Below are 25,369 nucleotides of genomic sequence, written 5' to 3' on the forward strand. Positions count from 1 at the left end.
GGCATCCTTTGCAGCCCTCTCTGCAGCCTGCTGAGAGGGGCAAAAGCAGGATCAGGCTCCAGGTCCTCATAATTTTGGCAGCCTTTGAGGAATGTGAAGGGAATCGGGAAGGGGGGCAGCGGTAGAGACAGGCTCACATCTTTTTGTTGTTGTTTTTTGTTTTTAATAGAACAACTTCAGTCCTAAAGGAAACCCTGGCGAAGTGGTGAGGCTTTTGTCTCTTGCTATAATGCCACTGGGCTTTGGGTTGACCTGTGTGATACAGTGACACTGTGTGGTTTGAATTTTTACATACAGCTGCATAAAGCAATTCTCATGTAAATTCTGGAGGTAAATAAGCCTGCTGTTGGTCTGCTGCATGGACACACATGCTCAAACCATTAGGCTCGACAGGAGGTTAGAATTAACCCACCCGTCTCTCACTGGCTTGCTGTTTCCCTCCCCACCACCCAGCCCTGAAGAGACCAAACCACCGCGCTGTTTTAACGAATGGCAGCAGAATTAAGGCTGAGAGAAGAAAATTGTTGTGGGGGCTTCCTCCCAGCCCTTGCCACGCCTGCAGAGCCTTGGCTGGAAGCGGTGTGAATTTAGATCTGAGCACGATGGCGTAGGTGGGCAGGTTGGAGTTGCTGCTCATCCCTCACTCCCCCAACCCTTTAAACGGCACAGGACTGAGCTGAACCCCTTCGGTTCTTGCAGTTGCAGCAGGAGGGCCCAGAGCCCGTCGTATCAGGCCTTGTGGGTTTTCTTTTTGCCCTGGTTAGCTCCGCTACCTCCTAGTAGCTGAGGAAAGCTGGGAAGTCCTTTCCAGGCACCTGCTGCTGGGACGGACCCCGACGCTTCTGCAGGGCTTCAGCAGGCAGGCTCCTGCCGAGCAGGCAGTGGCTACGGGCTACCACTGGCCCTGGGCTTTGACACCTCCAAGGCTTCGCTTTCCAACTGAGCGAGGTTTTTATCGCACATTCTCTAAAGGCAAGAGACAGGCAAAGCCTGCGCAAAAATGCAGAGGGGGTAAGCGGGCCAAGGGGACCCTGGCCTGGGGGTTGTTTGTTTATGCGAACTTTAAATAATTCATTTTTGTCCCTATTGAGCTCATCACAGCGTGACAAAAATAAACGTGTCTTCTTGGCCTATTGTTTGGAGCTGAGGATTGTCAAGCGAGAGGAAAATATTACAGTGACTGAGGGAGATACACGCAAGAGGGTGACCTTTAACTGCAGTACCTATAACCAGTCTCATCAAATTAAAGCACTGTATATTTTCCTTAATAATCTCTGATTAGGCTCGGGGTATGAGCGGACACGAACGCCCGCCATTGCTATGCAGCGGGAGGCCTGCTAAGCACCAGCCGAGCGCTTGGGAATAAGTGAGCAAAATGCTTTAATTTGATAGGGTTAGAATCCTGCAGGCTCCGGGGTGAGAAGTCACCAGCAGCTCCGCTCGCACTGAATATGCAGAAATAAAAAAGTAAATTGCTTACATCTGCTGCAGGCAGGAGGGAAAATGATCTGATTGGCCAGGCCGAGGGCTCCCCATCTCTTTTGGGTTAGAAAGAGGGGTTTGGGGCATCAAAAGCTCGTAATTGGAGTAATTCTGAATTAATGGACATATACACACACACACGAGCGCCCGCACCGTTTTGAAGCAGCTGGTCACAGGATGCACATGCGTAGGAATGTTCAGGGATCGCAAAAACGCCGCTGGAAACGCTGTCCCTTATTCCTGGTGTTATTGACATTTGGATTTCATGACCTGTAAGAAGTGCAGCAAGTGCAAAAAGCCCTGCCCATCTGCTGGATAAAATTGTCTGCCTCCGCCCACATCTGTGTATTCACAATAGAAGCACGCCGTATCCCTCTCCCTATCTGTCTGTCTGCTACCTCTGTTGTATATCTGGTCTTTCATGTCTGAGGGTCTTCGCTGTATGCAGAATCCCAGGCTTTAGCCTTGCCATCTGATACTGTATTTAATCTATGTATTTGATCAATAGGAATCAAAGACAAGGCTCAAGGTCTTTTTGGCACAAGGCATTCAGCTTTGTGCTGGGTGTCAGAGGTTGTCTGCAGTGTCACCTCGATGGTGTCACACTAATTTGTAACGTACTTTGCTTGCCTCTGTGATCATGGTCTGCACTGTGTTTTTCTCGGTCTCCTTTTTTTAATGGCTGTTTTTATTAGTTTGGAAGGAAAGAGGTGGGGGAGCGCAGAGGTGGGAGGCAGAAGATGTTAGCTTAGAGGTTTAAGGAGCACCCTCCTGACCTTCCCCCGTCGCTGCCTTCTCTCTGCGAGTTGCTGACGCCATAGGATAAGGGTGCTGCCTCTGCCTGCCAAGCAGCATGTCCCAAGGGAGGGAAGGAATTATAAAATCCAAAATGACCAAGGGAAGAAATCCTGCCAGGCGAACATTCAAGAGTCATTTCTCAGCTTGCTGCTGAAAGGGAAAGGCAAGCTCATCAAACCCAGGACTGAAAGGCCGGAGTCCAGCTTTCAGTTCACTTCTGGGTAAATCCACAGAGTAGGTACATCTCTAAATTTCACTGGTATTTTTCTTGGAGCCAGGGTTCTTTGGATCTCACACTGATGTACAAACTTGAACAATTTGTTCTTTTATGGCTGCCTAAGGCTGTACTGCATCATTTCAATGGCCTTTTGTCTTGTGACAAGTATTGCAATGCCTATAATGTACTAAACATTCTAAAAATCCATGTAATTAATTCCCCAACATATCTAATATAGAACTATTATCTTGAGGACAGATAAATGCAGTTTATTATCTTTTTTTCTTTGCCTACACCTCTTCGTTTTCTTTTCTACGCTGTTATTTAACACAGAAAATAATAGCACAGTAAATGTATTAACTCTTGTTTAGAATTGTGTGTGTGTGTGAAGGCACTGCACAAAAAAAATGAAGCTGCATTGAGTCCCAGATCCTTAGATGTAGAGTGCAAACTCCACCACAGATTTCCTGAGGTGCCCCGGAAGGTCAGCCAAAATTTTCAGAAATAGGTGACTTGCATTAAGCATCCATTTCTGCATTTTGCTCTCAGAGGCACCAACCATCAACGGTGGCTGCAAGAATCAATGGAAACTCAAAAGCTTCCGAACTGTGCACCCCCAGCCAGTTCATTCCATTTATCTAGTTGTAAAATTAATATTGCACTATTATTTAATGAGCTGGTGGCAACATTAGGACTTAGAACAGCTGAAGGTCCACCTACCCTGGGATCCTGTCCCTAATAACAGCTGGAGTGGGTCCTGAGAGAGCAGTAACAGGAAAAAATGCAGTCATGTTTCTAAAATCCTCAGGCCTTGGGAAAAATAGGGGCCTAAGTGCATAGGTTTACTGTTATGATTAAGCTTTATTTTGAAGTTGCATAGAACAAGAGACACCCTGACTGGAGCCCACACGCTCTACAGGCAATGCTGCTTTTCATGGCTGAGCTGGCTGTCAGCCGCTGGAGGGAGGAAGAAAAACGGGTCGATTTTACAGGTTTTACCCCCCGAAGTTTCTTCGGGGACGCCGGCTGTTTCCTGGTTAAGGTGCCGTGTCTCTTGAATCGCTCTGCTCCAGTCTCTGTCATAGAGAAGCCTCTTTTGTCTGCCTGGCCGTGCCTGCCACAGCCTATTGGAAGGTATTTGTCAACAATTATATGTCTATTAAGGACAAGTCAATCAGGCCATGTGCAAATAGCCAGACCTCCAGGGTCTGCCTATTGATAGGGACCTGTCGATAGCCAATCCAGTCTTTTTTCAACCAAACAAGAAATTAAGCACTTACCAAAATCATTGCTAGTCTAAGTCCCTGCAGCCCATTTTTATTCTCATAGTATTGGCCTCTCTTTTTTGTTTTTTTTTTCCTTTTCTGGGCTAATATTTATTTTGAATAAACAAGAGAGACTACAAGGCGCTTGTCGAAGCACTGCTTTAACTATAAGAAGAATGTCTTCTCCATGTAATTAAGAACATTACCAAATGATTGTGCTTGTAGGTGGCTGCAGTTAATCCTGATGGCAGTGAAACTATAAAGCAATTAATAACAGAAACTTTAAATTAGCCCAACTGTAATTAATACCTACAGTACATAAATATCCACTCTTCCACCAACACGAATTTCAGACATATTTACCTCTATTAGGCTGGGGAAGGTAGTAACATTATCCAATGTCTTCATGCATATTCAGTTTGTAAACTCAACAGTTGATTCTGTAATTTATATTGCAAATGACTTCGCTACATCACGCACACAGGCAGGAGAGAGAGTGGAAAAGGCAGAACTGTGTGCTGGAAGCAGGCTTTAAACAAAAGCCATGACATGAAAAAGATGCTCCATAGGGCCATCGCCTTTGAACGGGCAGAACTCTGGTATCACAGACTACACTGGTGTTACACAACAAAAGGCAGCGTTAAATAACTGCACAAAGACCTGAAATGACCACAATATTGAAAGCAGATGTAGTGTTTAAAGCAGAAATGATACCTGATCTGTCCTTTTTAGGTACATCACAGCTGGCTTTGTTAGCAATTACCCAAACAAACATTCTGTCCATCAGGGTTTTATTTCTCATCATTTCTTCCCTTCAATCAGCACAAATACTGAGAGCAAAGCATTTGTTCCTTAATACTCAAGCACCAAATAATCAGTAAAACAATATTATAATGCATCATTTACCTAGTAACATCCTTAAAATCCCTATTCTTTGAACTAAGGTGATGCATTTCTGCTCTGAAAAAATAGCAGAATGCAAACATCTCTTCTTAGCAAAATGCTCTGTGCTTACTGGAGGATTGCTGGTATAGTGACAGTTTTAATTTGATTACAAACTTTCCGATATTTTGAATTAAGCCTCAGACAAGGGAGAGCTTTTAACTTGATTTTTATTGCTGGCTTTTATCTTGGTCTTATTTTAGCTACTTGTTTCATTAAAAAAAAAAAACTTTTTAGTTTCCCATTTTAAAACCACAAAATACTTTTTTAAAAATCTTCCCCATTGCAGTTCCTTTTTGAATTCCTCACCCTCCCCCCAGACATGGACCCTTTCAAAAACAGCTTTGGTTTTTCTTTAATCTGATTTTAGCAGGTGCAGCACGTGGACGAAAGCTTTTCAGCAGATGCTTTGGGAAAATGAACATTAAAGGCAGGCGATTTATTTCACTGTAAATAGTAGCTATTTTTGCTAAGGAGCCCTAAAAAAAAAAAAATTCAAACATGTCAGTACACAAGTGTGTGTGCTCCTGGCTTCTGTGAACATTCTGGGCTGCGTCAGTTTTCACATGTAAAATCAGCTCTCAGGAGGTCATTTATGTAATAATGTAACTTCACAGGAGACGAATCTTTACTATTATAAGGACCCATTTAAAACAGCCTTGCATATATATCCACACACATATATGGCCACAAGAACTATGACACCTCCCAAATAACTACCAAATAAAAGATATTTTCTAAAAGCTTTTAATTTACCTTCACTTTTGCCTCCCAGAACCGAGGGGGACAATGATTACCTAGATAACTGGAGCAGTTCCTAAATTCAGAAATTTTAAGGCCTCGAGAGACTGTATCGTCTGACCTCCTACAGAAGAGGTCACAAAACCTTCTGCCAGTTTCTGCCTGGTTCCTACAGAAAGAAAAGCATGCATGTTTAGAAATTATATTTTTTTAAAAAAATACGCACATCCTGTTGGTATCGTTGTTCATCTGATCAATGAGCTTCTTTAAAGCACCCAGGGACGGTTTTGGGGGCTTTTCCTTTTTAGTTTTAATTCAAGAGAGAAGGGGCAAATTTTATATTCAGAGGGCTTAAAATGCTGCTAAAGGTCTGTCTTTAAATTCCCTGAAGTTTAGGGCATTTAGCGAGAAGGATGACGGCTCTTCTATTCCGCATTTGTATTTACACAGTAGAACAGCCTACAAAGAGCATGACTCTCTAAACTGTGTGAAATAGGCTGTAATACCCTACTGGAAAGGGGTGAGCTAAGGACAGAACATTTGCCTTTGAATTTTGGGGCATTTCTTTTTTCGCTATATCTTGGTCAGCTTTAACCGAGTTACTTGCTGTGAAGTCTCTTTCCTTCTAAAATTGCTTTTTTTTTTTTCTTCGTTGGCAAATTATTTTTTTAATCAATAAACAAGAAGAAAACTGATGTAGAGAAGGAAGGCTGTGTAGCTCGGTAGGCTAGGACCTAACGCGGGACTGCACCGATGGAGCTCGTTCCCGAGACAGGGGTAGCAGCGACTCATCTCTCCTGTGCTGCCCTCATACAAGTGAGCACTTGCATAATTCGAGATTACCTGAGAAAAGAGTTCAAACCTGCGATGAGGAATAGCACACGGTAACAAAGGCTCAACCACTGTTCGTGTGTTTTTCACCTCTTTTTACACGAAAAAGATTAATAGGCAGGAAGAGGTTATTTGGGGATGATTTTTACGAGAGGAAATGGCACAGAAAAATAAATCGTGTTGTATGCAAGATGTGCACAGCACAGGCGCTTCATATTTTGTTTGATAGGTTTAAGGTGTTTTGCTGTGCAGCTGATATTTGTATTAGAGGGTTTCTGTTTGAAATACCTGCTTGAAACTGAATGGGAGGCAAATCACCAAACAAAGAAGAACCCTGCTCTAAAGCACAGAACTTCATCCCTTCCTCAGGGATGGCCAGGCAGCTAAAAGGAAAGGGCTGCGCGTGTACCTCGGGCGATTCCCTTGTCACCAAATGGAGAAACAGACTCCGTCCAGAGAGGTTGCAAAAGGGTAACAAGTTCTTGCTGTGATTTTAAACTCTGCACGGGCAACGTCTGTCTCTTTTGATGAGTTAGAGAGATACTTCTTCGTGAAAAGAATTGCTACCCTCTGCCCTAAAGTTGCGGCGTGCTCGGTTCCATGCCTCGCATGACACAGCTCTCTGCCTAGTGAGGACACGCGCTGCATAGATTACCAGCCATGGAGCTTTCTCCTGCTCGGCTTCTGAGCTCAGCGAGCACAGGTTTGCCACAGATACAAAATCTTAACATGTGTGGGAAAGTGGACATAAAGTCACTGTTAAAAAAAAAAAAAAAAAAAACCAGCGTTTTGCAACAGATGACATCCTGTTACCATAGTTATAGCTTTCTATACAAGAAAGGGATAGTGCTCTTAGGTGCCCTTGCTCAAATGCACGTACAGACAGAAAGAGAGAATGCAAAATATTTGTATATTGTGCAGTGCCAGTGCAGAGATACAGCTCCATGTACTGGCATACCGCTCTGCGACTGCTAAGGAATTTTTCTCATTTTACAAATTGTTAGGGCTCAGGGGTTTACTAAAAATATTCTTTTGAAGCTCGTCTAGTCCTCCGTGAGTGTTCCAATTTATCCTTCTTTTAATGGTGTGAAACTGGGTTTTGTTAGGGCTGGGTACATGATCTCTTCTGCCCAGTGCTCAAAGGAATGAAGGAAAAAGCCTCTGATGCAGATACGTAAGAAGGGAAGAAAGAAGCAGCGTCTGATCAGGTTGTTTCATGAGCAAAATTCCTTGAAATGAACTTTGATGCAGTAGGTATTCTGAAAAAACACAGCTAGCGTAACCAAACCCACTGGAGGAAATAAAAAAAATCCCGAAAGCCTTTATTCCTTCCGTGGTTTCCTCGGGCATCTTGGCATCGGCTATGGCCTGACGGAGGGGAAAAAAAAACTTGCCCAGCCTTTGGACCCGGCTGCTCGGCTGTACCTGCTTGGCAGGAGGGGCTGACTTCTTACACGCGTGGCTTGTACAGCACGGAGCACCTGGTGCTTAACAAGCGATAAGTAATAATAATAACTGTCCACTAAGCGCGTAACTGTTTTAAGTGTCTCGCATAAGTGGATAACTTGATTTGTAAATAAACTACATTTCAGGAATATTTCATAAACATCCTGTGCTAAGTTGGTGCCTGGGGTAATATAGATTTTCATCCATATTCATCTCTGTGCGGGGAATTCCCCGGAGTTTCTGGGGAGTGGGGGGGGGGGGGGGGGGGGGGGGGGGGGGGGGTTTGCAGCAAGCCGGCTCTTTCGTGCTTTAAATAAATAAATAAATAAATAAAGAATGCATAAATAAAATCAGAGCTGTAATAAAGAAAAAAAAGGGGGGGGGGGTAAGAAAAAAAAAAAAAAGGTTTAATTGCAAGAAAGTGCCTGCTCCCCGTGGAAGCCTTTACCCCCCCCCCCCCCTTACCGCTGCCACCCCGCCGCTGCAGCCCCAGGCCCCTGCGCGGAGCCACAGCGCGGAGCCACAGCGCGGAGCCACAGCGCCATCTCGCGGCCTGCGGCGTCACAGCGGGGCTGCCGGGCAGCCTCGGGCCCCTTCCCCTTCCCCACCCTCTCCCTTTCCCTCTTCTCCTTGTCCTCCTTCTCCATCTTCCCCTTCTTCTCACTCTCCTTCCCATGGCATGCAGAGGTCTGGGGTCAGAGCACCCCAAGCGCCTCCAGGGGCTGCCTGCATCCTGCCCCCGCCATCTCAGGAGCGCGGGTCTCGTGTTCAGGCCGGGGTTTTTTTTGTGGCACTCGGTTGTTTGCTCCCTGAAGGAGAGCCCTTTGGGCAGCTCCCGCTTCCTTGGTGCTTATTCGTATAGCTGACCTCCGTCCCACAAGACGGGGATCAGACGTTTTAAAAATTTCTGCATGTTTGTCTGGCAAGGAGCAAGACCTGGGCTCAGGAAGGGCAAGGCTCCGTGGCTGGGCAGCATGGGTGTCCAGCAGGCGTGGAGGAATTGCACCTGCCCGTGGGCAGGCAGCTGGGTGGGCACGAGGGAGACCGCAGATCCAAGCTTAGGTCTGCCCGCTGACTATAGTGCTGACTAAAAAGCGTTTGTTATGTCCCCTGCTTTGCGCCAACGCATCGGCCGTTTGGGTTTGGTCCTGCGGAGCGCGGGGGTGATGGAACAGCTACCAACACAAGCCATTTTACACGTTGCGTTCATTTTGGCGAGCTATTTATTGGGTGTTGATTTAATTTAGAGCTGTTTGGGGCATCTGGTTGGCCAGGGTGACGGGCCTGACAGCCAGCAGCCACTGGGGCATCAGGCTGCCCTGCTGCCACCACCACGCACTCTGGCGACAGCTGGAAATCCCCAGGGAGTCTCTCTAAAACACCCAGGTCCTCACATCAGTTCCTTACCATATGGCATCACCAAAACCTCTGGGAGCCCCCTGCCCAGCGCTCACAGACCGCCTGGCTTGTTTGCTTCATGCTCTTGCCTTGCAGCCGAAGTGAGCAGCACTGACGCGTGTGTGTCTGCACAGCAGCGGCACAGCAGCTACCAGGGCCTTGCTGCTGAGTAAGGGGACACCAGGGCTTCGAAACAGTATTATTCCTGGGTTTTCCTCTGGTAGTATAACCACGATCGGCTGTGTCTGGTGTTCAAAATACTGCTTCTGAAAGCGTGGTGTGTTTTACAAGCCGTACCTTTGCAAGGAATGACACTGAGGTATTTTCTCTTGAGTAGAATCGATCCGCTCCGTATCTCTGTTTTCAGGTGCAAGAAATGCTGCCCTGTCTTGCTGTAGCTTTGAACGTTGTGATTTGCTCTTTAGGCGCTCACATTTAGGCAAAGTGGTTCAGTCGTGTGGTTAGCACTAGGTGACCATGCCTGACCGTGCTTTTGCTAATGAGAAATGTACACACGCATTGCTGCCTGGGTGTTTCTTTGCTTGTGTTTCTGCTGCCTGGCCTTAATATAAATAAGAGTTGTTTAAATTATTTTCAGCTTTTCAAGGGAACGTTTGGTAGTAAATATTTGTAAAATAAGAGCAAAGCATTTTCTGGAAATAGAAAATATGATATAGTGAACATGTTTTGCTTTTTTAGCAGAAAAGTTCTTTATAATATATTAATCATATTTTGGGACGGGTAGGACAACAGACTTGGGGCAAAAGAATTTCTGTCTTCTGGGTATTAAAATGAAGAGGTGAGAAACTGGGGCTCGTGGTTTCCACCACAGCCCTGCAATTCCCTGACCAAAAAGGAAGCTTTGGGGCTACCTCCCTGCCCTGTTTCTGAGGGGAATAAAGCAGTTCTGGGGCCGGCACCCAGGTGCTGTGTGGGCATTGCAGCCTGGCGGGGAATGCTGTGAAGCAAACGCAGCTCTGTGTAAGCCTGCTGGTTCTCCCAGAAAGTGACCCACCTGGCTCTTCCTCTGGGCGCTGGAAGCGTCTGGAGTTATTCCTGCTGGGGTAACGTGAGCTGACCAGAGGTGAGGCTTTCTTAAGCTGCAGAGGTCCACCAGGGAGAGGATGAAAGACACACATTGCTTGAAAGTGGCTGGTGCCTCTCGGAAGGCTTCGGCTGGGCCCGCTTGTGAACCTGCCGTCTGCCCGCTTGTGAACCTGCCACACCCCACATACCCTGAGGTTTTTTGATTTAACATTTTGACTTCGTTTTTATCCTAAAGGGGAGATAAATACAAGACCTCCTCTTGTCGTGGTCCTTCCAGTCCTGGCTGAGAGACTGAATTTTGCCCACCGCTTTGCAGTAGTCAGTCCTCGAGTGAGATGCGGAGAGCCCTACTGACTTGAGTTTGCACGAGGAAGCAGGTAGCTGAGTGAGGATTGGAGCCCTTCCAGTTTCATCTGAGTTTTGCCTGGCTAAGGACGTAGGCATTTGGCTACAAATGAATTCAGCTTAGTTTTCACCCAGAGAATGCTGCAAACTCCCCAGAAAAATATTTTTTTCCCCACTAACACAATCACAAAATAACACAAACTTCTCCCCACAAAGTGTTGATTGTTCTATAATGAAATCGTAAGTAATTTTGTAGTTGCTTTGGGGAAAAAGCAAAAACTGTTCTTAGCACCTGCTGTATGATATCACAAAGCTACTGCTCATAATGATTCTAATATGTGAAGGCAGTTGCATAATATCATCATATTACAGTTTCTATAAGAAAAAAAAAAATCATGGGCAAGAGGCTGCCAGTAGAAACTGTTCACAAATGCTATTTTTTTCCTCCTTGCTGCTCCTCTGTCTCAAAATATCTTTGCATTTTCCTTATTAGAGTCTGTAGGTTTCAATGGTGGAAATAACAGCCAGCAAATAATGAAGAGGGGAGAGAAAAAATTGCCATGTGTAAAAAAAAAAAAAATGCATTTTTCTATAGAAGCTAATGTTCTATAAAGAGATGCAAAAGGAAGAGAAAAAGATACTAGATAGCACAGCTGCATTGAATTGCAAGACAGCTGGAATTTTTCAATGTAACCAGATTTTAGATGAGTTTTCTTTTCATTTCTCTATAATAAGATCTTTGTAAACCACAGTCCTAAACAAAATCTTGTTGGTGATGATGAAAATAGGAAACAGCAGTCCTGCTTGTGCTGTGTGACAGTCAAAATATGAGGCCAGATCCTTAGCAGCTATAAACCCATGTCAGCAGAGCTGTGCGATTTCCACTGGCTGCAAAGCTGCCTCGTTGCAGGCGCTGAGCTATAAGGATCGCAGCAGTAGGAAGGGATATTGTCTGGTGGTCAGGATGCCCTGAGTGCCCCCAGCTGAATGGCTAAGAACGAAAGAAATTTCAGGCAGAGCTTCTAATAAGACTTACAGCTGAATCAGAATTTGCCCTGGAAAATCCTGGGCAGCACATACCGCAGCAGCTACTCCAGCCTTGGAAGAAATCCAAGCTGCTTCTGCCTCACGTCCAGACTCTCAGTCTGACCTCTCAGAGTGATAAATAGGGAGTTCACATTTCACCCTGATCCTTCCTGAACCTGCCCCCTTGCAGAGGGCTCAGCGCAGGAGAGGTCAGGGCCCTCGTGGGCATGCAAAGGTGTGATAAAAGGAGAGAAGTTCTCATGCACTCTCTCCCTCGCTCCCTCCCTCATTACATTCACACGGGTCAGCCTCGTCTGACTCCTCAGCAGACAGAAGAGCAAGAGGCATTTCCAAGCTATAGTTCCTGTTCTGCCACCTGCCTGCCATGTGGTCTTTAGCAAGTTACCTAATCTCTGTCAGTTTACTGAGCTATTAAACGCAGTATAAATGAAGCTTTAGAGAAGAGTATGCATTTCTTCCTGTTAAATATCTCATTGAGAAGCTGGTGTGTTCAACTGCTTTGGACACCTTAATATGCAGAACTTGCCAAAAATAAAACCCCAGGAATATCCATTTGGAAGAGCTTTTTAATGCTAACCGTGGTCAGCACTATAGCGGGATAGAAAGAGCTACTGGCTGTCTGCAGTTGGAAAAGTAGTGTCCTGACATTTTGTACCATGCCCTGACAATATATTCCTTTGTGCTCGAAATCAGTGCTTTATTCGTTTCTCAGATGTGGTTACATTAAGTTATTAAACCGAATCAGAACCAATGCCTGTTCTTGTGGCAGCAGGGGAATGCCGGGATCGGCCGCCAGATCACAGGTTCCAACTCACTCCTATCAGTAGTCATCCATCACCAAACTTGGGGGAGTACGGCAGAAATATAAGCACACTGACAATTTGCCAGAATGATTTAAGACCTGGCATTTAAGAGTTCGTGTTGTAGTTGTTCTTTTGACGTGTCTTCTAATTTGCTCCCATCTTGGAGATACTCAGTACTTTAGGACTTAAACAATCTTCATCTGGGAACGGAGCTCAGCAGCAGTAACAGAGGGGCTTATCCAAGAGTAAGGTTGCACAAGGGCGGACAGGTCTACTTACTTTTGGGTCATCGGCAAATATAAATGTGCCTGTAGTAGTGCTGTGAGCACTGCTCTGTTGGCTTTGCCTCTCACGTGGGAAGAGAAGCCAAAAAGCAATAAGCGTTATTGATCAGAATGTGCAGGTGAATGAAGATGGACAAGGGTAGGTCACAACTTAGTAAACTCCTTGCAGTCAGCGCTTGCACAGGTCCACAGCTGGGTTATCCTGTCTGAATACCCTGGATCACAAAGAATAGGGATCCACAGATCCACCCACTCCTCTGAACCTTCACCAGGCGTTGTGGACGTAGTACCAGAGAGAGACCATGCATACGAAGACATCAGGACGTCTTGCTTTAACAGGCACAGATGCCAGCAGCAGTATCCATGGCTGCCTGTGTTCTGGGAGCTGGTCTCTCTCTCCCAGGCCATTAAGCAAGAGCCATGACTGAGCTGCTGGGCTGGGACAAGAGATGACCAGTTGTCTCTCATGAGCACAGAGATAGATCAGCTGCCAGCTCTCACTCACCCTTCCCACATGCACAGAAAAGCAGAAGAACCTGCTGGTAACTTGCATTGTCCCAGCACCATTTTTGGCTGTTGTCTCAATTTGTGTCCTAAACATCTTTGTACACTCCTGTGACAATCATTCACCATAGTAACGGGAAAGTCAAGAAGCACAAAAGCTGCCGATAGAACTGAACACAACCATGATGGAGCAAGCACTATTTAGGCAAGTTCACTGTACTACTGCGGAGCCACAGATCTTCTCTCGACAGTGCTAGATTGGGTGAGTAACTGATCCTGTGAAACATCTCGCTGTTATTTAATTACCTCTGAATAGAGAGCAGCTTTCTGAGATTCATTTGCTCTTCACAATGAATCACTGAAATATTTTCATGGTCAAATGTGTTCATAGCTAAACTGCGTAGAGAAGTATTTGATGTTCAGAAGTCCAAGCATTGTTATTTTTTTCATTCTGACTAGATCAACTGATCATGGGTTACAAAAGGTTTTCTCTTCTATTGCAAGAGGTATTTCCGATTCACCGCAGAAATTATGTTAGTTTATGCTGTTCTTCAGGCTTTTATATTAAGACCAGTATCATTAGCAACATCCTTGAGTAGTTGCACAGGGAATCCAAACATGGACATGTTTGGAGTACAGTAGTACTTCAAATAGCTAAGCTTACACCGTAAAGCAAAACTTCAACATGCTTACATGTAATGGGCAAGTATACATCTGTGTGCCTGATCTGCACCTTTTAGAGGTGAAGTACATGAAGGCTGGCTTTTCTGTTTTCTCTTGCTACATATTTTTTCTTTCTTGAGGAGATGAGGGTGACAATGGGACTTAGGTTTTTGAGTGACAGTACGTTTGAGTTGGCAGTTCCTTTACCATGAATACCCTCCTGAGTTTGTTCAGAATTGCATTGAGCTGTTTTTACAAGCGTTTCCACTGTTAACTGTGTTCAATAGAGTAGATGTAGAAAGCAAATCAAATAGTAATGGGAATGCTTTCATGGAAACTCTTATGCTGTATCTGCTCGGCTTTTCCCAGCAGTCAGCATTTGAAAATGTTTGCTAAATTTTAAGTAAAGATTTCAGGTGGCATCATTGCTGACAAATAAACTTGGAGCAAAGCTATCAATTGAACTACTAAATTCGGAGACTGTGTTTGCTCCTTCCAAATAAAACAACAACCTATATAGAAAAAAATGCACTGTCTATTCAGATGTACAGTAAGGGAGATTGAAGAAAGTCCAGAGCACAGCCAATGCCTACACCGGTCCAGTCTTCTGTCTCCGAAGCACGTTGATAGTGACCTAGTGAAAAACAGAGACCTGCACAGTGGTGAAGCGTTTTCTTCCTAAGCCAGCCAGCAGTAACCTTGGCCTATAAAAAGTAAGGACATGCCACTTTTGTAAAGGTCCACTTTTTCTTTTGGATGCATTTCTGAGTGGGGGAAATGCTACTCAAATGCCCTTGAAAATCTTCAAGAACCGCTCTAGGAACATTTTCTCTCATGGGTTTGATCTTTATTTAGCTCTTTTTTTCATTACATGTCTACCTAATTCTGTCTGTTGGTGCAAAAGGGTTAATATGATGGTAACATCTGACCATGTTTCTTTAAAAATTACTCCTTTAATTTAAACTATTTTTTCCTAAGGAAGAATTACAAACAAGAAGGCTATGTAACAACAACTACATATATATATATATGTATTCAAAGCTTATTTAGAGAGTAATGTAACTATTAGGGAATTTGTTTGTATTTATTTTTAAAGCAACCCCCAGAACACCATTTTGTCAGAGCTAAGTGAAACATTGGAAGTGTCAAGTTTGTGTCTGTACCCAGTCATGATGTCTGAGTAGGCTTCAAGGTCTCTGTCTGGCAAAGACTGACACACACACTTAACTTTACGCACTTGAATATTTCATTGACTTTAATGCAGAAGTCTTTGTGGGATCAAGGCTGGTATTCGTGCAGATCCATTAGATGTCTCTTCTGCATCTCTGCTATGCACAGCCAATTCTGCTTCTGTTGTAATGATTCTTTAATTGGCTACAGGGAAAGCAGGGGAAGACTCTGCTCATAAAGCATATGGTATAAAATGGGAGGAGATGGGAGAAGAGCAAAATAAGAGAAAGGACACATTATATCCTGAAGTGGAGCCTAAATCCTTTTACCTTGTAGCCAGTGACAGGACAGTTCCACAGAAACCCCCTTCTCTGAACAGTTGACTTACTTCTGACCATATGCCAGTGAATTCCTAGTAAAACATCACTGTTCACCCCGTACCCATCTCCTGGCTTCTGATCTTCTGACAGGGACATGATACGTCCCATAAAACCACACGCACACGCACATGTGCACACACACAAGCGAGCTATTTCCATGCCCGAGATTTCTCCCAGGACGTATCAGTGACAGCTCCAGAGTAGAAGTTAACGGCCAGTTTGAGGTGCTATTGGCATGCCAGGACTAAAAAGGGACCAAATGAGTCATGGTGTGAGGGAGAAGATGTCAGCCTAGGCACAGCGCACAATATGACTGGGATAAGGAAACAATGCAAAAACCAGCAGCGGCTAACGGATGAGGTATTAGGCCTAGCAGGGAGAAGACAAGAGCTTAAATCAAAAAGACATCCTGATGAGACTGGATGTAAGCTGAGCACACAAGCCTCCGATGAGGGATATGAGAGGTGGTTACACGAAACGCTGCAGGAATTCATCCGTAGTGGGCAGTGCAGGAGTTGGAGCAACAGAATGGGAGAGGTGGATGCAAAGGGACTTTTCAGCACTGTCAGGGAAATTGCCCAAACACTCCCTCCCGGAGGCAGTGTCATCAGGGCAGCATATGGCAAATGTAAAAAAAAATAAATAAAAAATGGAAGAAAACTAATGGAAAAAAGAAACAAGAATATTTTAAGAATCTAGAAGATAGTCTCAGAGCAAGGCAATCCCAACATACACGTACTCAAAAATTCTGGGGTTTAGACTTCTTATTTTTTAACCACTCCTTTTCCCCAAGCTTCATAACAAAGATCTCCCTGTAGCAAAAGAGGGATGAAGCAGAGAGTGGGCTCAGCTCTCGGTGCTTAATTCTCTCTGTGAAAAGCCCCCTTCTGCACAGTGACAGCCACAGCCCTGTGCACTGCATAAGCCTTGGCCTGGGGTCAGGGTCATCCTGTGGGTGTGTAGAGGTCCTGCAGCCTCAGGTCAGTCTGGGAGCAGAGTCCAGGGAGATACCTGCACTTCCATCCTCTCCGTAACACAGAGCAGGCAAAACGGTGCCCTGAGATGCTCCCATACTGCTCCCATAAACATGGGGAGCTAGGATCACTGTAAAAAGTACAGGGGACAAAGAAGTGGCATAGGTGGAGTCTAATCCTTTGTGTTACTTCCCTCCTGGAGTTCACCTAGAGCTGTAAACTGAAATGGGAGTAGAGGCCAAGAAGTTACCCGTGTGGCATCATCTATTAATAATTATTTGAAATATGGAAAAGGACTTAGGATTTTCATATATGGCCACAGACTGGGTGGGTTAATGGGAGATACGCTCCCGTTGGTGGGCAGGCAAGCATCTAAAACAAGGCAAAAGTGGGGATCTTAAACTCAGTATAAACATATAGAGACCTGGGCAGCAGATTTAGACACACAAAACAAGAGTGGCCAAGGGAAAGCCTTTCAAGAGCAAGTAAATTGTGCAGCAACCTATGTGACTTTAAAAATGCAGGGCATAGGAACTATCCTCTTAGCTCATTGGGATGCTTTTGGAAGCTTTTGCTAAGTTCCTGGAGCCTGTGGACAATCTGGAATTTCAAGCCTAATCTTTAGAGCTGGTGTAGGCCATAAGCTCATCTCCCACATACATATTTTTGTAATTTCATCTGATGGTGTAATGCAAAAATATTTATATATTTAAAATATTTAAAATATTTATCCTATTAACCTGATGTAAAATTGTCAATATTTTCCATAATTTACATCTAACGTTCATTTACAGGCAGACAAATATAAATTTATCAGTATGTGTGCATATGGCTGTAACATATGATTAATATACTGTCAGCATAATCTAACAGCTCAGAACCATCAGTTGTGCAAATAGTTAGTCCTTTCTAGCCATGTTTCCTACTGCTATTCAGCCTTCTTCCTTCCCTTCCTCCCCCTCTTTCACAGCCTGTCTAACCCACACTCGCTTCAGTAGCCAGCCTTAAAATAGCAGGCGAGGTTTGTGCAGTGGCGACTCGGATTTTGCACATACTTCACAATGCCTCAAAAATCAGCGCTCTGTTCTCTCAGGCTTTTGGATACGAGAAGGACAGGAGTTAACAAATATGTGCCTTTCTCCTAGAAATCTCCAAATGCAGCTACCAAAAAGGAGTTGTCCAGGTAACGCTCTCGATTCACCACTCAGCCTTAGCTAGAAGGTCCCTAAAGGTACAGTTTCCCAGCACGCCAAGAGTCCTAGGGCTCTGTCACGTCTTCCTAGGGCTTCTGTCACAGTCAAGAGCCCTTGGCCTCCTCACACAGCACCTGAAGTGCATCCCACCATTACATGCTGCTCATGTGGGACTCCCCGTGGGGGCCTGGCCCCAGAGGAACAGCAGCTCCCCCAGATAACTTTGCAGATCTCTTAGGTGGAAAGGAATCCGAGCTGTCAAAGCCCAGCCCCGACTACCCGCCACAGGAGTTCTGTTTTCAATAATCTTCCCCAAGAATAGATCAGGTTTGTTCGTGTAGCAGAGATGTCTAGCATACACATGAGTAATGTCTGTATCATTGCGGCGTTGACTCACGTTTCATGATACAATATATTTTGCATGCTTTATGGCCTAACCCTGAAATTTTTATTTGATGGAAGCAATTCTTGGTCCTCAAAATAGTCCTGTTGACTTCATGGGACTCTCAGGACTTCCCATGAAAGTGAAGTTTATAGTGGGACTCACATTTCTCCTTTATGGCCCAGGGCACCAAGCTGACCTTCAAGGAAGTTCTGTAGGGTGGTGACCGAAGCAGTTGCTTTTTCTCTTTTTCTTTTTTTTTCCTTTCGTGGTACCTGCTTCTCCCCAAGCTCTCTGAAGTGGACTGCGAACACTTGTGGCATGCACTAAACACTTCCAGACTGCTTTGCTCAGGGACAGACACCTGTCTGATTTCACATGTTCTTTTTCCTGAAACCCCTGCTTGGCTTTACACCCTGGGAAATTGCTGTATTTATGGAGGCTTAATTCCCCCCCGTTTTTGGAGCCCCATTCTTGTGCTTTGTCCTGTGAACAAGTTCTGAGATATGACTGCAGTGTGTTGCTGCCAGCCACTGTTTGGTTGGAGACCACGTAACAAGCCCACCACCAGCGAATGCCTGGATCATGTTTCACTGAGAGGGATTAAAATTTTGAACTGAGAATTTGTAATGAGCTTTCTGAAGGATGCCAGCTTTCCCTCTTCTCGTTTCCCTTCCTTATCTCCCTCTCTTTTTACTCTAAGTTGTCATCTTTTCACTCCATAGATAGTTTTGTTCCAGCAACATGTTAAATGATTACACATTTCCTCGAAATAATTCTGACTTGTCGTTAAAAAAGCAATGAAAATGAAATGTTTCAAGATTTGAACAGAAAAGTGATTGATAAAAATAGTTTTTTTTTTCAGTAAAACACGCTTTTCACAAAACTTTCATTTATTTGAAAAATCAGTTTTCCATCAGAAACGTTGGCATCAGAGAATTTTTCTCCCAGCCTTTTATTCAGTATCCAGTCCTGCTAACAGTTACTGAGGTGCAACATCTGTTGACTTCAGTCAAAGTTGCACCCCAGTAATTGAAAGCAGAATTCGGTCTGTTATTTGTAAGGTGTGTCGAGTGGACAGAACCTTACAGCGACTGAAGTGTAAGTCTTAGCAGCAGTCTCTAATTTAATCCCCCACTCAGCGCACATCTCAGATACAAAATGTTTAATAAACTACAGCTACATGGTAAGGGTGACTTACCCCCCAGCATATTTCTCAGCCAAAATTATTCAGTAAACTACTCTTAATTGTAGGTTTGTGCTACCGTTTACATTGACAGGTAAAACCAAATTAGGTAGGCTATGTAACTACAGTTATTTTCTCAGCTTCCTCCGTTTTCATGTTGGCTATTTCTTGGTTTTACATATTAATGCTAAATTATGAATGAAGTGTGGTTGTTTGTTTGTTTTTTTCTTTTATATGCTTCATATACATATCATCCAGCGTGTAGGCTCCTGTGATATGAAAAAGAATCTCCCCAAACCTATGATTCTGTGAGAGGTCTGGTACAGCTCCATTCAGGTCCCAGACATATTTGACATTTAATCATACCTCGACTCAAACCTGCTTTTTAAATGTCTCGTACCACACATAACAAGTTCTACTTTTACATTATATGTCATTTCTTCTATGCCAGAATAGGTTAAATATATATAACATGAGTTTTTGAACCATAAGTAATCTTAATGTTAATATATATACATACACTGTTTATAATTATTATATATTAAAATTCAAATTACTCATTTATTTGTGTGCTAGTTACTTTATCTTTTCTGTGGTTCTTTTAGTCTTAGTTTGGTGCTTGTTTCAGTAATTTACTCATCAGTAGTTTCAGCTCCCACTATCAAATTCTTTTGCTGCTTTAAAACTTTGTATTTATGATGTTCATCTATGCTTAAAAAGTTTTGTTCTGTTTTTTTTTTTGAATGTATTTCCTCTGAGAATAGCATATTTCAGAAACAAAACTGATAAGTTGCGTGCACGATACTTGCAACCAACACCTGATACATTGAATGTCTGCAAGTCAGAAAAAACACCGAAATACTGTTTCCAGAATAATCCGATAGAGTATGGATAGAGTGGAAAAATAAGTTTCTATACCCACTTTTATGAAACTAAATACTTTTGATCCCTGTTTTTCAAAAATTTGGTATGAATTGAAACATTCACAAAGAGTGGCAAATCTATTGAATGTTTAAATAACTTCTGTTTAACCAAAACTATTTTATTTTGAAGTGGCAAAGACCTTATGCCTGCTAGAAACATTTTAATAAAAACAAAGTTGTGGTCTAGCTACATGCTAAAAATATTTATGTACAAACTTTAAACATTCAAGTCGACCCAAATTAGTAGTGTTATTCAGGGGAATTAAGTTTTATAAGCATCTGAAACATGAAGCCTTTGTGTTTTGTACTTAGATTTTTGCCAACAGCAGTTCTGTAATAGTCCAGTGAGAGACCTCACCATTAATGACGTTTTAGAAGAAGCAAACAAAATATTTATTATCTAATTCATTATAAATTTTAATCACCAGCTGTAATAGCACATTTTTTACAGGAATGCTTTAAAGTCTTGACCTGTTTTAAATCAGTGACGAAAAATACTCATATCATTTCAACGATCTTTGTTTTAAATTTCTCCTTTTAGATAACAAGTTATTTCTCTGAGCAGTTGATTTCCAAAATCTCTGCAATGATACAATTCTGCAAGACCCCAGGGTGTTAGCCTGGCAATTATTTGGTCTTCTGAATTTTTGCATTAATAGGCAAACACACAAGTCTAACATGCAGACTTAGTGTTGTGGTATTAAATACTGGTAGAAAAATGTAGGTGGTACAATAGTGTGGAACAATTCATTGAACCATTTAAAGCTGATTAAATTGTGTTGATCAATCATTCGAAATAAATGGTAAGGAAAAAAAATGAATATTGTGAGATATGAGGATGGGACATGATTTTTCAGCAAGAAAAGCCTTCCTGGCTCAACACAAAAATATAATGTGTTAACAGAGTCTTAAAATCAATATACAATGAATTAGCAGTCAGCGGAGAACACCCAGATGACAAGGGGAATATGATTCATTTCTTAGAATGACTAAGATCTCAGGCAGCTTGTTGTGTAGAGTATTTGGAGACTGTGAATACAGTTAAAAGAAATTCCTTTAATTTGATCTGGAAGCCTGTTTATGACAGACATAAAGCACTTGAATTCTACTGAGGATTTCCTCTTGTGCTGCAGCCTTCCTGACTCCGCTCTTTACAGCTGTTTAAGGACTAACTACTAAGCTACACAGGGTAGTCCTCTTACACGTTATTACATGAAAATGAAGTTTCCAGCTCTAGCTGAGTAATTAGATAACCCAGCACTGACGACATAATGATAATGAAGTGAAGAGGAAAGGATCCCTAAATAATCAGATCCTTTTTTCAGGGATTTAAAAGAAAATGCATTTTGATGTTTTTCAAAAGACACTCAGGCGTCATCTTCTACCTCTTTCCTTTCTTTCATTTCAGCTTAAAAATTACAGCTAGTTCATCAGAAGCACAACATCCTTAGGTGTTCTGGATGCAAACAAATGTGGATTGCTTTGATATGGGAAGCGACAGCCCCTGACGTTTGTCTGAATATTAATGCTGAATTGGATGGAGAAATCATTATGGCTGATGGTTTGGGTTATTGAGTTTAAAATGTCAGAAGCCCGAGTTTAAGTTTTCATGACACAAATGAATGTTTTTGTAATTTTTTAATGCTTAAGTTTCAATGTACATTCAAATTTCCACTTTTTTGAACTTTCAGACCATCTAGGAACTTTTATTTTTGGGGGGTTGGTGAAAACTGAAGCCTAGTGTGAATTCAGGACACAATCTTGTTGTTTTTAATTGCAGCTAGCGCTTTCTACTTTTGTGAGGTCACCTTGTCTGTTGCTATTTCTCATTTGGTCATTTAGGATGAGGAGCTCTTGGCCAGTTTCTTTGAGTACCCCGAGCCCAGACCAGATTTTCTGAACTGAACCCTGCAGTTCCTACTGATGTGCTTGCAGGCAGACGTTCAACAAAGCCCTCAAGCTGTTGAGTTCTTTCGAAAACCTGGCCACATATTTCTGTGTCAGCTTTGGAGCTAAAAACTGGACGCTAGTGCTGCGTGGCTGAGCTGTTTTGTTATTTTTGACCTTTAAGGGTTTATCTGCAAGTTGAGGCCTGTATTTTCCTTGTGTAGCGCTAAGTGCCACCTGTTAGCAACCTCCTGCTTCAGCAAGGGCAGCGCTGGCCCGTGTTGTAGTAAACCTTACTAAGCCCTGCAATGAAAAAGACAGTCTGAAGGTCAGATTTAAGAAGAGGGATGAACCTGAACTCAGAGGGAAGCACTCCTGTTGGAGCAGAGTGAATGGCCCTTGTGCAGAGACCTGAGAGACGACCACGCATGGCGGCAGAAAGGAGTACGAGGTGAAGCAATCTGCTGAGAGCAGCAAGGGAAATTCTAGATGTCTTTTAGATTAGTAACTCAGTAACCTCGGTAGGACGCCTGACAGGCACAACCACTGTGGCAGAAATCTCTAACACACTGTGCTTTCACGCATTGGTCTCTCATTCCTCAGCCTTTCCACACAGAGCTGTGTGCCTGTGAGCTGGGCCTGAGTCGCTGGCCTTGGCTTGAGATCCAGTTCGGAGTGCTGCCAGTTACTGCTGCGGAGCCACAGACCCCCTGCACCAACACATCAGCACTTCTTCAGCCCCACTGGTTCTGCCACGAGGGGTTTCAGGTCTCCAATCCGTAAATCCTCCAAGGCAGGGCCTGTGAGTGGCTGTACACATGCAGAATGTCAGCTGCGCTCTCAGGCCAACATACTCAGAAGCACCTAAGTGACTTAGAAGCCCAAGTCCCCAGCAGTTTCAGCTTCTGTGCAGGCTCTGAATTGCTTTGACTTTCAGAAGGACTAGGGCTATTCAGATGTTTATTCGCTTCTAAAGCCATTCCCTCTGGTGCTTAACAAATACCAGTGTATTCCCTCTTCAGGGGACTGGAGTGGGTAATGGCCCACTTCTCCTGAGTAATGCAGAGGAGAACTGAAGGCCCGTCCCCTACTGGTATCGTTTGTTTTGGTACAAAACGTGCAGATTTTTTTTCAGGACTTCTGAAGCTCCTTGTTTTCTTCAGGTGCCTGTTCCCCATTTTCATTCTGTTTTCCTCCTCCCCTTTCTAACACTTTGGACTTTAAATTTGGTAGTGGTGGGGGAAGGGGAATGGCTTTTTCTTTCCCCTTTATTGTGGCAGAGAATGGGGGATGGAGGCCAGCTTTCTTGGACTTTTATATTCAAAATACCTATAAATAATTAGTTACAGGGACCTAGCTTCCCCCTCCTTTTAAGGCCTAATTTAGGTTCTTTATCAAAATGATTTAAAATGCCTTTCTCAGTAGGAAACCATATTTCAGAGCTTTTATTTATTAGACTTCTCAAAAAGTGTGTTTTTAATGCACATCCTGACTTTCTGCCAAAACTGTCCACTGAAACATTGGGACTGGAGCAACCCTTTGTATAGGGAGTTATATTTATTGGATTTTTACATATTGATAAAAAACGATTCATCTAAATAAATCATACACAGAATTGGCACATAAATCTCCCACTCTTCACAGCTCACTCTACTATATTACTGTTCTGACAGCCTTCCCTCAAGTACAGAAAAACTTTCCTCTTGGTGTGCATTGCTGTAGCCCTCTCAAAGTATCAATAATTTTCCTGAGCTACATGGCTGGTTTGTTGTTCTGAGCTGTAGGAATCTGAAGTGTGGGTTTTGCTTTATTATGGAGGGACAGGAACACCTTACTGTATTTTCAAGTAGAGCAAACAGGCCTGAACTCTGCAAAATGTGTGAAGGTCTCTAAGTACTGAAGTCAGATTTCATAGTAGCTGGTTGAATATCTGAGTGTTACAGCATTATGAGCCCATTAAGGCACTAAGGGGAGATTACTTCCTTCTGTTTTAAGAAGTACAACAGTTCTTGTACCGGACGGCGAGTTGGAGGCGTACAGTTTGCTTAAGCAGTTTCAGGACTTTCAGAATAAGTGTGTCTGTCTGTCTGTCTGTCTGTGTACATAGGTTGGACCCATCCATTCTGGGGCACCCTCTGTCCCCATCCCAAGCTTTTTCCTGCTTTCTGAACAGAAGTTGCATATAAGACCATTTGAGCCTAATTATTTTAAGCAAATACAAATCCATAAACCAGATCGTGCATGGCTATGATTCAGTGTAACCCTCTGGCAATTTACACCAGAGAAAGCTTTGCCTGGCTGTATTCTGAATACCTCTCATTACAGATCCTGGGGATGTGATAGCCTTCTCTGAAAACTAAGCTTCAGTCTTACCCAGTGATGGTTTAATTGTTGTAGCTTTCCAAAGGGATTTTGTAGTAGTGGGACCATCACTCCAGAAGGCTCTGGTGTTTCTGACGAAAGGGCTCTGACATCCAGGCAGTACTCGTGAAAGTTCAGAGTTTGGAAACTGGGAGCTCTGTAAGAAATCATTACAATAAAAGGTAGAACAGATTCTAGCAAGTGTTCAATCACTCAGCATGGTGCCACTTAGAGGCAGAAGACCTTAAAACAACCAGCAAGATGTCTGCAGAAGAAACCTCTGCTGCCAGCTCTCAGCACTCTGTATCCTGTCATTTGATGTCTTTCATCTCGGGTTAGTTCGGCAGAGGGGTTGCAGCAAAGGCTGGGTCAGCGATCAGAGCCCGGGCACTGCTGCTGAGGCTCAGTTCAGATGTCGTGTGGGAAAGGGCTTGTGCAGAGCAGTGCATGAGTAAAGTCAGGCCTCGGGAAACACAGGAAACACTGGGGGCTAGTAGCTTGCACTGAACTGCACTGTGTGACCAACTGCTGCTCCTCGTGTGGTTTTTGGCTGTAAGGTGGGTGAGGGTGGCTAGTGAGGACAGACCCGTTCAGCTCGTCCAGTCCCCACCAGGGCTCAAGGTTTGGAAACCAGGAGCTGCGGATGCGTTTTCTACCCACAGAGCTCAGGGAGTCGCTGGTCATAGCCGTGAGGGTGCCACGGTCCCACCACCTGCAGAAGGGTGATGTGCGAGTGGACCAGTGTGGACTACACAGTCCTGAGAGCAGGGATGGAGTGGCTAGCAGGACATCTCTTTAGAGTGTCCCCTGCTGTCTGTGAAGCTCAAAATACCTCCAAGCTATACACCTTTTTCCCCTCTAGTTGAACTATTTGAATTAGCAATGCCAACAGCCTCACATATAGAGGATCAGTTCATAGGTGTTACAGGGCGGTATCTCCCACCAACACTGTCTGCCATGAAATGGGGTTGATCCCATCTTTTAACTATGTGAAGGCCACAGCTATTATCCTTATACTCAGTGGAAGAAAATAGATATAAAATTAAACACTAAGATAATTTCCCATGTTGAAAAAACAGTATCTGATATGAAGATGCTGA

At 43.6% G+C, this 25,369-nt stretch overlaps 2 long non-coding RNA genes across 3 annotated transcripts in view; one reads left to right on the forward strand and one right to left on the reverse strand.

Annotated features, from left to right (window-relative positions):
- LOC121075899 overlaps positions 1-25,369 on the forward strand; it is a 97,414-nt gene that overhangs the window by 58,255 nt on the left and 13,790 nt on the right. The window lies entirely within an intron of this gene.
- Positions 20,545-25,369, reverse strand: part of LOC121075898 — a 210,795-nt gene continuing 205,970 nt past the window's right edge. The window contains exon 18 of the long non-coding RNA XR_005823230.1: positions 20,545-24,426. This is a non-coding gene — a long non-coding RNA (uncharacterized LOC121075898). The remainder of the gene's footprint in view (positions 24,427-25,369) is intronic.

This window comes from Cygnus olor, chromosome 11 (genome assembly GCF_009769625.2).
Source record: "Cygnus olor isolate bCygOlo1 chromosome 11, bCygOlo1.pri.v2, whole genome shotgun sequence".
In the NCBI taxonomy this organism is placed as follows: Eukaryota; Metazoa; Chordata; class Aves; order Anseriformes; family Anatidae; genus Cygnus; species Cygnus olor.